The 12638-nt window shown below is 42.5% G+C and overlaps 1 protein-coding gene across 1 annotated transcript in view; it reads left to right on the forward strand.

The window, feature by feature from the left end:
• vipr1b (vasoactive intestinal peptide receptor 1b) overlaps positions 1-12638 on the forward strand; it is a 52596-nt gene that overhangs the window by 17556 nt on the left and 22402 nt on the right. The gene's annotated exons all lie outside the window — the stretch shown is intronic.

The raw sequence follows: 12638 nt of genomic DNA on the forward strand, positions 1-12638 counted from the left end.
TTCTATATTTCTGCATCCGGTACGTCACGGACTAGGCCACGTGTCTTGGCCCCATAACGCGGAAGCAAATCGCTCCTGTATGTTACCCTGCGCCACTGAGCAGTTTGTATAGGAATGAATGGGCGGCCACTTTCCAGTCCGTGGTCCATCCTTTATTATGTCCATGATTGTAACGCGTTACCGGACTCAGTAACTGTAATAATATTACCGAAATATAGTTAGTAACGCGTTATATTACTCCGTTACTGACTAAATGTAATATATTACGGTAACGCGTTACTTTTGTAACGCGTTACTTCAAAAGCGTAATGCATTATTTATTACTTGTTACTGTCATTTCAAAGTAATTAGTTACATTACAGTATTACTGTCTTTGAATTGTAAGGCATTACAATACTTTTACATTACTTTTGCATTACTTTCACCAAAATTACAGGAAATATGGATTTGGTGTTCTCAATAGATCTTCTTGTGTTCAATGCAGCTCATTACACAGCAGGAGGTGATGTGGTTGGCATAATGACTGAGCTAGGCTTAAGGCTAACAAATGTACAATATAATGGTCGCATTTATGGCTCATGGTGCAATGCATTTTATAATAGAAATACTGTATCTTTAGGTATTGAAATCAATAGATTGTAAAAAAAAAAGTCATGACAAGATACACAACCCTTTTTACGTTTCTATCCCTTTATTTTCTTTCATTCACAGAGAATTCATAGCATAATGAATGACATAGCTAGACCTACATAATGGCTATGGCCATAGGTCCCCCCCCCCGTCAACCACTCAGTGCAGCTTAAACTTGGGCAGTGAGACGGAAGCCAGTAGCGCAGATTTGGATTCAATAGTAGTGTGACAGACTGTTCTGTGTTTAGTTTGGAAAAGGAGGTGTGTCCCTCGTGAGTTGCCGTAGGGGGGAAGTTCGGGGAAGTGTTACGCCTCGTGCCCACTACCTCCGTCCGTTGACTGATCCCCATTGACTTTGAATGGGGACGGACGCGCAATGCATTTTGGATCCGTCCGTTCCGTTGGAGCCTTTGGCTCCGTCAAAAAGTTGAAAAATGTTCTACTTTTTCGGCAGCGACGGATCTGTCATCCAATCAGATCGCGTATGCAAATTTAAGCACTGTGACGCGACTCGGGCTCTGACGATACTGGAAAGCGGGAAAGCAGGTCATCTTGCATTGCAACAAGCAGGAAGAAGTGGAAAAACCCGGCGAAGCGATTTGATTGGCTGACGGATGCCTCTGCAAAGACTACTCCCCCATCCGTCAGCCACGCCTTCCCACGTCCGTTGACTGACGGTGCAGTGGCCATGTAGGGTTACGCTCATGTGTTGTGTGCTGTGGGTGTGTCTGAGATTTAACTGAAACGTAGTTGGCTGCTGAACAGTGACACACTATCTCGTCTCCGGTCCCGTTCATTGTTTTCTATAATACTACAGTATAGGCGAACCCAGAACGCTCGGCTACAGTAGCATACCCATCTCGCAAATGTAGAGTCCGACTCTGCTCCCGCTGTCCTCTTCTCCTCTAGCAGTAAGACGAAGTAAACATTTGCGCCTTTTTTTCTCCTCTGCGAATCTCGCGGTGTTGGCGAATTTGTATAAAAACAACACGCCAGTAAATTTCGGGTTAAAATTGCATTAACGCGCATTACTGAGATTTGTACCGAGTAAAATATTACCTTTTTTTTTGGTAATGCCTTACATTACCGCGTTACAGCAAAAGGTAATACATTACAGTAATAACATTACTTTTGTAACGCGTTACTCCCAACACTGATGGGGGCTCAGCGTGTTGCCTGCTGACACAAAACACAAAGAGGAGACACGGATCCCCTATAGCAGTACAACTCCACATGTAGGATCTATTTGGTCAGATTAGTGACACTCTAGCTTGACGTTCCGTATTTCCCCTCGTCATATACCTCGTCCAATATCCATAATAATCTACGTGACAACGACGTGAAGTTTGAAAGGTTTACTTCTCAAAATCAAAATACGAAAATCCTTTTCCATAATATGAGGTTACGATCAAATGAGAGCGAGAGAGGCAGAGGTAAAAAAACTGTGTGGCTCCGCTCTTGTTAATCCTGACTGTCACAGGTCGTAAACACAATAAAGTTTCCTCTCACACTTCAAAATATGGTACATCTGGCCTTATTCAGATTGAAACATAACAAAACAAACACATATTACATAGTTACACAAACTATGTGCTTTCAGAAAAACTGAAATCCCATTAACGGTGAAGGCCATGGTTTTGTTTCTGAAGTCAAGTTGGACAAAGCCGACTTCTGAGGGTTCAACCAGTCGGAGCTGGTTTTGTCCAGCGTGGTTCCTCATCATCCCAGCAGGTTGACACAGTAGCGTAGCCAGGACTTTTCAACAGGTTTGGCCATTATTTTGATTCCGATATAGGCAGTAGGCCTACAGCAATTGTCCCAAAATTAAACAACACTTGATTTCATCAAAGTTCAGACGATAAATGGAAAACAATAATATCCTACATGAATAGATTATACACTATTCGGCCCCGGAAGGATTTTAAGGCACAACATGCAGGCATGAATGTGATTTTGAGATTGAAAATGGAGACTAACTAGTCTCTATTTGAGCTACTAACTAGCTCAAATAGCTAGTGAACACCATGGAGAAGACAACCACATAAAGTAGCCCGGACAAAATATTAACAAAAGGTTGTAGGCTATTGTAAACATGTAACAAAAAACAACCTCGTCAATACAGCCTGAACCCAAAACATTGATTCTGAAGAAGGTACTACTCAAAGTACCAAAACATAACAGAACAACTTCTGACCAAGAAGGCTATTGGGTTCAACAAACATTTCAAGGATTTACAATTCCGTGTGTGCGTTTCGGGTGTGGCTGGGTTTGACTCGGAGAGAGCTGAAGCGCTGGGGCAAGGACTGGACTGGGTAGACAGGTCGGCAGGCGGACCCCTGGACTGACGGGCAGAAGGGTCTTGAGAACTTCTCACACTCTGAGGCATTGAGAGAGCTCTCCATGCCTGTGGTGGTCAAATCTAATCTTGGTCTTTTTAAAAATGACACCAACAACATTTATTTTGACATATTTGTAGACTAACTGAAGTTAGACTACATGTTCCAGCAAATGTCGTCACAGCTTACGGACGCACACTGCGGCCGCCTACATAGCTTAACCCAATCAAAATTAAGCGTAGAATATAAAAAAATGAACAAAAATAGCATTTCTGTAAATATTTGTAACATAATGATACTTTACTGAAACAAAATGTATGTCACACAATTTTGTCATTATGTTGAGTAGTATATGGGCTGTTTTTGCGTTCCTTGAATTTCAAGTTAATGCAAGTTAATAACTTCTGATAGGGTGGGCCAGCTGTCAATCATAGTGGCACCGGCCCATGTTGGCCTTTTTGTGGCTACGTGCCAGGGCTGATGGCTGGTGTTGTTGAATCACTCTTATTCAGAGTGAACCGAACAATGAACATTAAAGAAGTCGTTTCTCAGTGTTAGCACAACAGTGCTCAGTGGGCTGGTTGGAGAAAAACATTGTTTTGGAAAACTATTATGCAACTGTTATTATATCTTCTTATATCAAAGATATCAAGCATAATGAATCTAATTCTACACTTAATTTATAGATCTAAGTGTTCTTATTGTCCTTTAGGATTAATAACGTTTTAGATTCAGCCCTGGTCTCACGTCGGGCTCCCTGATGGTGGTCCTAGTGGGTCTATGTTACACCGGTCCTAGTGGGGTTCCAGTGGTCCTAGTGGGTCTATGTTACACTAGATGCGTTTACATGGCACAAGAGGTCATGGGACAATCACTTAATCATGGCAATCTCGCCTATCTCCAAGGCTTAGAAAAAGAACCCGCTCACGGTGCAATGTCTATACCAAATCTGTCTGACTAGCTAAATAAACGGACCATTTTCCCCATCGCTTTTCACCCAACTCCTTTTGAAGTCATTCTTTCCAAAAGATGTAACTGCTTAACAATGCTAACAAAGAGACCAACAGTAGGAGCATTTTTCTGAAGCCAGCATTTTGTGACGCCCTTTTTACTTGTTGCCAGCAAAATCTATAAGAGGTATGCATCATCTTTACTTAGCTTATCAGGAAAATAACCAAGATAGAGACATAAGAACGTTACACTTATATTGAGGCCCAATGTTTTTGTAATAATCAATGCCACTTCCTTCCAGAAAGACTGAATAAGTGGGCAAGAACAAAAGACATAGGCATGATCGACCAGAATGTCCCCACAGTCCCTCCAGCAGCCTAGCTGGGTACCAGTTTGTTTAGACTTCTGTTTTGGGGTGATAAAAAAACGAATCAAGTTTTTCCAACAGAAGTCCCTCCAGGCCCGGGAGTTGATGGAGGAAAACTGTGTTGTCCAGGCATTCAGCCATATGTCTTCAGTTATTACAATGTTCAGTTCTTTTTCCCATCGTTCCTTCACATAGTCTGTTGAGTCCTTGTTCAGAGATATGATTCCACAATACAACTTGCTTATCAGACCTTTGATGTTTCCAGAATTATATACATCAATAAATATTTGAACAATAGTTGGTATTTCTCTTAAATAAGCACCTCTTATCTTCTTACAAAAATAGTCACGAAGCTGCAAGTATCTGTAAAAGTCTTGTATGTTTGACATAGGTTGTCAAAGATTTTAAACTTGCCCTTTTCAGCGGTCTTACAAATAGCAGTAATACCATAATCAACCCACTGTCTATACCTATATTATCCTGCAGTGCTGGTATGAAGTCAGGGTCGTAGGCTGGCCATCTAAGCATTTTAATGTCTCTTTGGAGTTTAAAACATTTTACGACTTCCCTCCATACTTTTAGTGATAGATTAACCCACTGACCCTCTACTTGTATAATTTCGTTCTCCTTGTCAACAAAGCCAAGCAGTGATTGTATTGGTGAATCTGTTATAGATAACTCCATGGTTTTCCAGTTGGCAACGTAGGATGGGTTACACCAATAAACCAAAGGCCTCAACAAATAATATTCTCTTAAAGAAGGGAGGGCCATGCCCCCCCTTTCCTCCGGCAGTTGAAGGGTAGAGAATTTTACCCTTGGTTTCTTTTTATGCCAAATAAATCGAGAAATATGCTTATCCCATTCTCCAAATTGGTTCTGGGGGATTTCTACTGGAAGTGATGAACAAATATATAATAATCTGGGAAGAGTATTAATTTTAACGGATCTAATTCTACTGCCAAAGTCAAGAGGAAGGAGGGCCCATCTAGTGAGGTCATCATATATATTTTGATTAACTGAATTATAATTAATAACAAATAGCTGTGAGAGATCCTTAGGTAGACGTACTCCAAGATAATTTATGCGAGTTGAATTCCAATTAAAATTATACCTTGTGATAAAGTCTTGCGTAGGACAATAATTAAATGTCAAGACCTGGGTTTTGTGTACATTAAGAACATAACCTGAATGTGTCCCATATTTTTCTAACATTCTCATTAGTACAGGTAAGCCAGAGTCCGGGTCAAGGATCGTGACCAATACGTCATCTGCGTAAAGTCCTATTTTGTACTCCACACCTCCCACAGATATGCCTTTAAGTCCGTCCTCCTGCCGAATTGCTTCAGCCACGTTGCAAAATTATAGAGTTGGAAACACTCCCGTTTCCAACTCTATAATTAAGCTTAAATAAAGAGCTTGAATACAGCATAATCTTTGCTAAAGCCAAATCTGTTCATCACTAAATAGAGGAATTCCCACCCAAACTAATCGAAAGCTTTTTCAGCATCCAAACTGAGGACCATAGAGCTACTATTTTCCTGCCTAACCTGCTGAATGATATGCAATGCTCTCCTTATATTGTCCTGAGTTTGTCTATTTTTTATAAAGCCTCATACATCTATTAATAGTGGCATTGCAGTTTCCATTCTTTTGGTTAGGATGGTTCCGTAAAGTTTATAGTCCGTGTTTAAAACACTAATAGGTCTGAAACTACTACACTCCATCTTGTCCTTTCCATCCTTAGGGATGAAAGGAAAGGCCTCGTTCCAAGAAGGGGGAAGTGAGCCTTCTTTTAAGACATAATTAAAATAGGTTACAAGTAAAGGGAGCAGATGTTCTTTCATGGATTTGTACCAGAGGTAAATAGCCTTTTCTATTTCTTCTACTTTTATTGGAGAGACAAGTTTATCATTAATTTCTTTACCAAGTACAGGAAGGTCTAAGGAGTTAAAAAATTTGAGTATAGTCGTTTCATTACGATGTTCTTTTTGAGAATATAAAGATGTATAATCATTTTCAAATGCCATTTGTATACAATCGATACTAGTAGTAATCTTTTTTGTCACAGGGTCTCTAATCTTGTGGATTGTATTTTCCCCTTGTTGCTTTCTAAGCCTCCAAGCTAACAGCTTTGTCGCTTAAGGCCTGACTCGTAGTATCTTTGCTTCATGAATCTAATATTTTTCTCAACTTCCTCGCTTAATATTTGATCTATTTCTTGCTTTAAATTTCTGATTTTATTTATGATACTGGCCTCTTTATTGACAATTTGCGTTCGCTCTATTAATTCTTCCTGCAGTTTTGATAATTTTCTTGCTTTTATCTTTTTCAACATTGATGTCCTGGCTATGATTTTCCCCCTGAGAACGGCTTTACCTGCATCCCATAAAATACTAGGATTCACATCTCCGGTATCATTATCCTGTAAATATGAGTTTAAATCAGACACTATTGAATTGCTAAAAGCAGGGTCATTCAACGTACCGGTTTTGAGTCTCCACAGTGTTTTGGGCTGTTTACTGTCTAAATGTAACGTCAGATAAATTCCAGAGTGGTCCGAGAGGTCTCTCGGGCCCATTCTACAATCCCTTACTCTATGTAAATCCCCACCATACATAAAGCAATAGTCGATTCTAGAGTGAACTGAGTGTCGCGACTCGCGCAGAATAAAAAGTATAACCTGGGACTGATCCATGCACAAACCGCCATACATCATTCAGTCCAAGGTCTTTTAGTACTTTATTTATATATTTCTCAGTAGCGTTATTTTTCATCTTTCTATTCGTTGTATCTAGTAGGGGTTTAATTAGCATGTTAAAGCCTCTGGCAAATATTAGAGTCCCATATGTTTCAGAGGCTATCAAATCAAACACCTTTCCGAAAAAAGATTTATCACTCCCAGGGGGGGCATATACATTAAAGAGAGTTACTTCTATTTTATCTATTTTTCCTTTAATGAGAATGAATCTACCATCTTTATCACCTATTTGGGATATAAATTCGAATGTAGTCGATTTGAAATTAGTCCGGCAACTCCCCTCCGTTTTCCATTTTTAAATTATGAGTAAAAAGAGTTCCCAAAGCCCATTCAGGGCCAGAAAGGTGAGTTTCTTGCCAAAATGCTATGTTTACCTTCTCCTTTTTTAATTTAGTTATCATTTTACTTATTTTGATCGGATTATTCAGCCCATTTACATTCAATGACAGTATGTTATAGTGTTGGTATTGCATTATGTGTACTCATGAGCAATTGTACTTGAAATATCCCAGACCTCAAAACAAAGAAAATAAAGCAGAACAAGAGAACTAGAACTATAAAACAGAACATCAAACTGAGCTTAAAATAAAGTAGAACAAGAGAACTATAACTATAAAACAGAACATCAAACTGATTTTCCAACAAGCAAGGTGACATGTTGCATCGACAGTGAGGGGAGCAGGCCACAAAGTGGGGCCCCTCTGTAGCAAAAAGAGAGAAAAAAAAGAAGGAAGAAAGTCGCGGCTCTCTGTCTGTGCGCACCGTAGGTATCAGCCTTATAGTACAGTGTATTTACCTCGGCGTCCTCCAGTTGGTTGAGGGCGTCCTTCACTCCAATGTCCCATCTTTCCATACCGGCCATGTTTTCCTCCATCTCATCAATGCGTTTCACCGCGCCCTCAATCTGACCAGCCGTATCTTGCATTTTCCGGTCTATTTCTGTGGAAAATTCCTCCATTTAGCTCACGGCTACACGTATTAGGTCCAAAGTATCGCCTTCTCCGGGGCCGCCATCTTGACCTGCTAAAGTTTCGCTAGCCGCATCTTCTTTGTCGATTTGCCGATCGGCGTTGTATCGTAACCCATATCCGCCTTTCTTGCTTTTATCCCCATCCATTGTTATTCAGTGTGTATCAATTTGAATGAACAAAAACGCTTGAATTAGGGGGAATTTAAAGGCTGGTACCGGAGCTCTGTTTCTAAGCTGTCATGCAGTTTCGCGCGCCACCGGAGGGTCAGTTAAGAAGTATTTTAACGTTCAGCCTGCAAAATTACTAGTAGTAGCCTACTCATTTACAGTTATCTCGGACGCGCGCAGACACTACGATACGCAAACACGTCATTAATAAACACCCATGTCCCGTCGCTTAGCAACCGGACACGCTTACCGGACTACTTACGGAGTGGTAACAAAGACGTGAATCAGGCAATAAATCCACTTTCCTTGACAGCGGTCAAGTTTGGTGTGCATAAAAATACCGACGGAGCTCAGTGGACCAATTGCAAACTATTGCAGCTGCTCTAAGTTAAACCCCAATCTATTCGGAATAAGTGTATGCATGTCGATTAAAACAGACTACACCACCTCTTCTATTCGGCATAGAATTCTATGCCGAATAGAAGAGGTGAACCGAGGTGTGTTTCCTGTTTACCACTGCAGGCCTGTGTGTCGAGTGTCTACCGTCTGTATGCTGTGTGCTGGGGGAGGGGGTGTGATGATTTATACAGTGGCTCAGGTGTGGGGACTACTGGTCCGTGAGGTTGTAGGTACGATCCCCGGTGTCGGGAAGCCTGTCATGCGAGCAACATTCGTCAACGCTGACGGACTCCTGCCGCCTTGGACCTGAATACACCTAGGGTGGTACTTTGGATATAAATGTTGCATCATAGAATTCTGTGAGTCGACATTGAATAGAAACCAGCTTCTTAAGGTTTTGGCTTACGACAGCTTCTTAAATTGTATATATTGTATTGTTACCTGATTTCACCCGAACCAGTTTTTTTTTGGTGTGCGTGTGCATGCATAGGTTCACGTACAGCCACTATACACTATACCCGGTCCAACAGCCGGTGACAACTCGCACTATCAGGAGGTGGTCCCCTGAGATGGAAAGTGCCCTGAGAGACTGTTTTGACACCACAGTATGGGATGTGCTGATTGACCCGCATGGTGAGGACAGAGAGGGGATGACACACTGTCTGATGGAGTCCTGACAGTCCTGTCAGGACTGTCCGCTGCTACCCTAATACCAAGCCATGGGTAACGCGGGAAGCCAAGGCTGTCCTCAACAAGAAGAAGGCTGCCTTCAGGAGCAGGGACAGAGAGGCCATGAAGGCCGCACAACAGGAGGTGAAACACTGTTTGATGGAAGCTAAGGACAGCTACAGGAGAAAGGTGGAGCAGGAGCTGAGGTAGAACAACATGAGGGAGGTCTGGGCAGATGTGAGGACCATCACAGGTCAAAACACAAAGACCAGAGCTACAGGGGGGACAATGCAGACAATGGAGAGGGCGAACGAGCTGAATGACTTCAACAGCTTCAACCAGCCCTCGTCCCCCCGAACACCCCCACCCTCACCGCAGCCATCCCTCCTTCTTCCCTCTACACACCTCCCCCCAGACACCACAACACCCCCCTCCCCCACCTCAGCACAATCCCCACCTCAAATCACGACAGACCAGGTCAGAGGAGAGCTGAGGAAGCTCCGGCCCAGAAAAGAAGGAGGCCCAGACAAAGTGTGTCCGAGACTGCTGAAGACCTGCGCTGCAGAACTGGGGGAACCACTACAACGGATCTTCAACCTTGGCCCGCGGCTAGGGAGAGTGCCCATGCTCTGGAAGACATCCTGCATCGTTCCGGTTCCGAAGAAGAACAGGCCCAGCGAGCTGAATGACTTCCGACCGGTGGCACTCACTTCACACCTGATGAAGACGTTGGAGCGGCTCTTCTTCAGCCTCCTCAGTCCCCAGGTACAACACGCCCAGGACCGCCTGCAGCTCACGTACCAGCCAGATGTTGGTGTGGAGGAAGCCATCCTCTACATGCTACACCAAGTCCACTCCCATCTGGATAAGGGAAGCGGCACAGTGAGGATTCTCTTCTTGGACTTCTCCAGTGCCTTTAACACCATCCAGCCCCCTATGCTTCAGGACAAACTGAACAGGATGGGAGTGGACCCCTATCTGGTGGACTGGATTGACGATTACCTCACTGAAAGGCCACAGTACGTCAGGCTGAAGGACACCATGTCTGACACTGTGGTCAGCAACAATGGAGCCCCCTAGGGCAAAGTGCAGGCCCCTCTTCTCTTCACCCTGTACACCTCAGACTTTTGTTACAACTCGGAGCTATGGCACATACAGAAGTACGCCGATGACACAGCCATCGTTGGGTGTATCAGGGGTGACAGAGAGGAGGAGTATCAGAGTCTGGTGGGGGACTTTGCTCTCAGGTGACACACTAACCGGCTACAGCTCAACACCTCTAAGACAAAGGAGGTGGTCATTGACTTTATGAGGGCCAGACCAAGCCCGCAAACGGTCCTGCTAGAGGGAGCTGAGGTGTAGGCTGTAAAATCATACAAATACCTCAGGGTGTGGCTGGATAATAAACTGGACTGGACAACAAACACCAGCTACCTGTATGGGAAGACACAAGCAGGTTGTATTTCCTTAGGAGATTGCGGTCCTTCAACACAGCAGCAAACTGCTGTGGATGTTTTACCAGTCTGTGGTTGCCAGCGTCCTCTTCTACACTGTGGTGCGCTGGGGAGGCAGCATATAAAAGAGGGACACCTCCAGACTGGATAAACTGATCAGGCGGGCCGGCTCTGTGGTCGGCATGAAGCTGGACTCACTGGTGACGTGGCAGAGAGGAGGACACTGGACAAACTGCTGGACATTATTGACAATGCCAGCCACCCCCTGCACAACGTTGTCAGCAACCAGAAGAGCCTGTTCAGTGGAGGGCTTGTCCTTCCCATGGTTAGAACCAACAGACTAAAGAACTCCTTTGTCCCTAATGCCATCACACTCTACAACTCGTCACTCGAGGGAAGGAGGAGGAAATAGAGGAAATACAGTAAAGAGGACAGAAGGGAAGGAGTGGTGCACTGTGCAATAATCTAATCTACCCACATACATAACTTGACACTATTCTTTTTTTTTTGTGCAATAACCTAATTAACCACTTCATTTAACTGCTAATTTAATTTATTTAACTGCTAATTTCTGCGATTTGTCATTTATCATTTATTTATTTATTTATCCACTGTATGACAACACAATGCCATATACAGCCATATATTTATCTATATTTATCCTTGATACAGTTCTCTATATTTATTTTCTTTTATTAGAGGTCCGAGCAGCGAAGCTGCTTGGCCCCTATTGTTTCTGTAACGTTTTTTTTTCCCCTCAAATTATGTAAAAGTAATACTGCAGCCTATACCGTAGGTCGAAAATTCTTGAAATTTACACTTATGGTTACCAATAACCCCCTCTACCCATAAACCCTAATAGTGGTACTGCACCCAAAGGTGGCGCTATTGTAAATAAATTATGAATTAGGCTAATTTCTCCTCACCAGAGGACCTGGACTCAAAATTCTTTCAGAATATTAATCTCTAGAATCAGACGCATTTATCAAACCCTGAATGCCTCTTATGCCCTAAAAATGTATACTTTTCCCACAATTTCATATTAAACCTCAACATGATAAAAAGATTCACAGGCTACAAAATAATAATAAAAAATTCTCCAAAATCGCCAAATAAAATCTTTAGACCAAGCCTCACAAAAATCATTGGACAGAATTTGTTTTACTTAGTTCCATTTGAGAAATATTGGCCAATAAAGTTGGAGCAGTCAGCCCATTTTTCTTATATGACCATTTTGATATTGTATAAAAAAAACATACAACTATTATTAGGTGGTACTGCACCCAAAGGTGGCGCTATTTAAAAAATTATGAACCAGCCTTATTTCTCCTTGCGAGATTTACCTGGACTCAAAATTCTTTCATCATATTCATCTCTAAAAACAGATGCATCTATTCACCCTGCCGTGTACTGGTGATCCTTAGGTTGAGAGTTTGAATCCAGATCAGGGCATTATGAACAAGCTGAACATGACATTCTGTCATTGCCACTCATTTAAGAAATACAACATCTAACGGCACCTGAAATCAGGGATGGACTGGCCCAAAAATTTGGCCCGGGACTTTGGGATGGAGAGGCCTTTTATGAGACCGCGGGGATAGCGCGCGTAGAATTTTGCCACGGTGTAAAATAATAAAAACTAGTCCTTATCCGTGGATATGTGCATTGCATGTCAATGTTGGGATGTGCATGTGTTGAATATTGTGAAGATCACTGGGAAATATTTTATAAGCAATCTTGTCCATGTACAACATATTAGAAATTGCATGTGCCTAGAAAGGTAAATCAAGGCTGAAAATGATCTAAATAGTGCAAGATACAATTATTTTAGTGGAAAAAAATTGTCATACACATACACAGGGTTTGGGAGATGGGGGCGGGCCGGGGTTTGTTGTGCGTTGCTGTGGTTACCGGTGTTGAAGTGTTCCAATGGTTT

The sequence above is a fragment of the Gadus chalcogrammus genome, chromosome 23 (genome assembly GCF_026213295.1).
Source record: "Gadus chalcogrammus isolate NIFS_2021 chromosome 23, NIFS_Gcha_1.0, whole genome shotgun sequence".
Lineage (NCBI taxonomy): Eukaryota > Metazoa > Chordata > Actinopteri > Gadiformes > Gadidae > Gadus > Gadus chalcogrammus.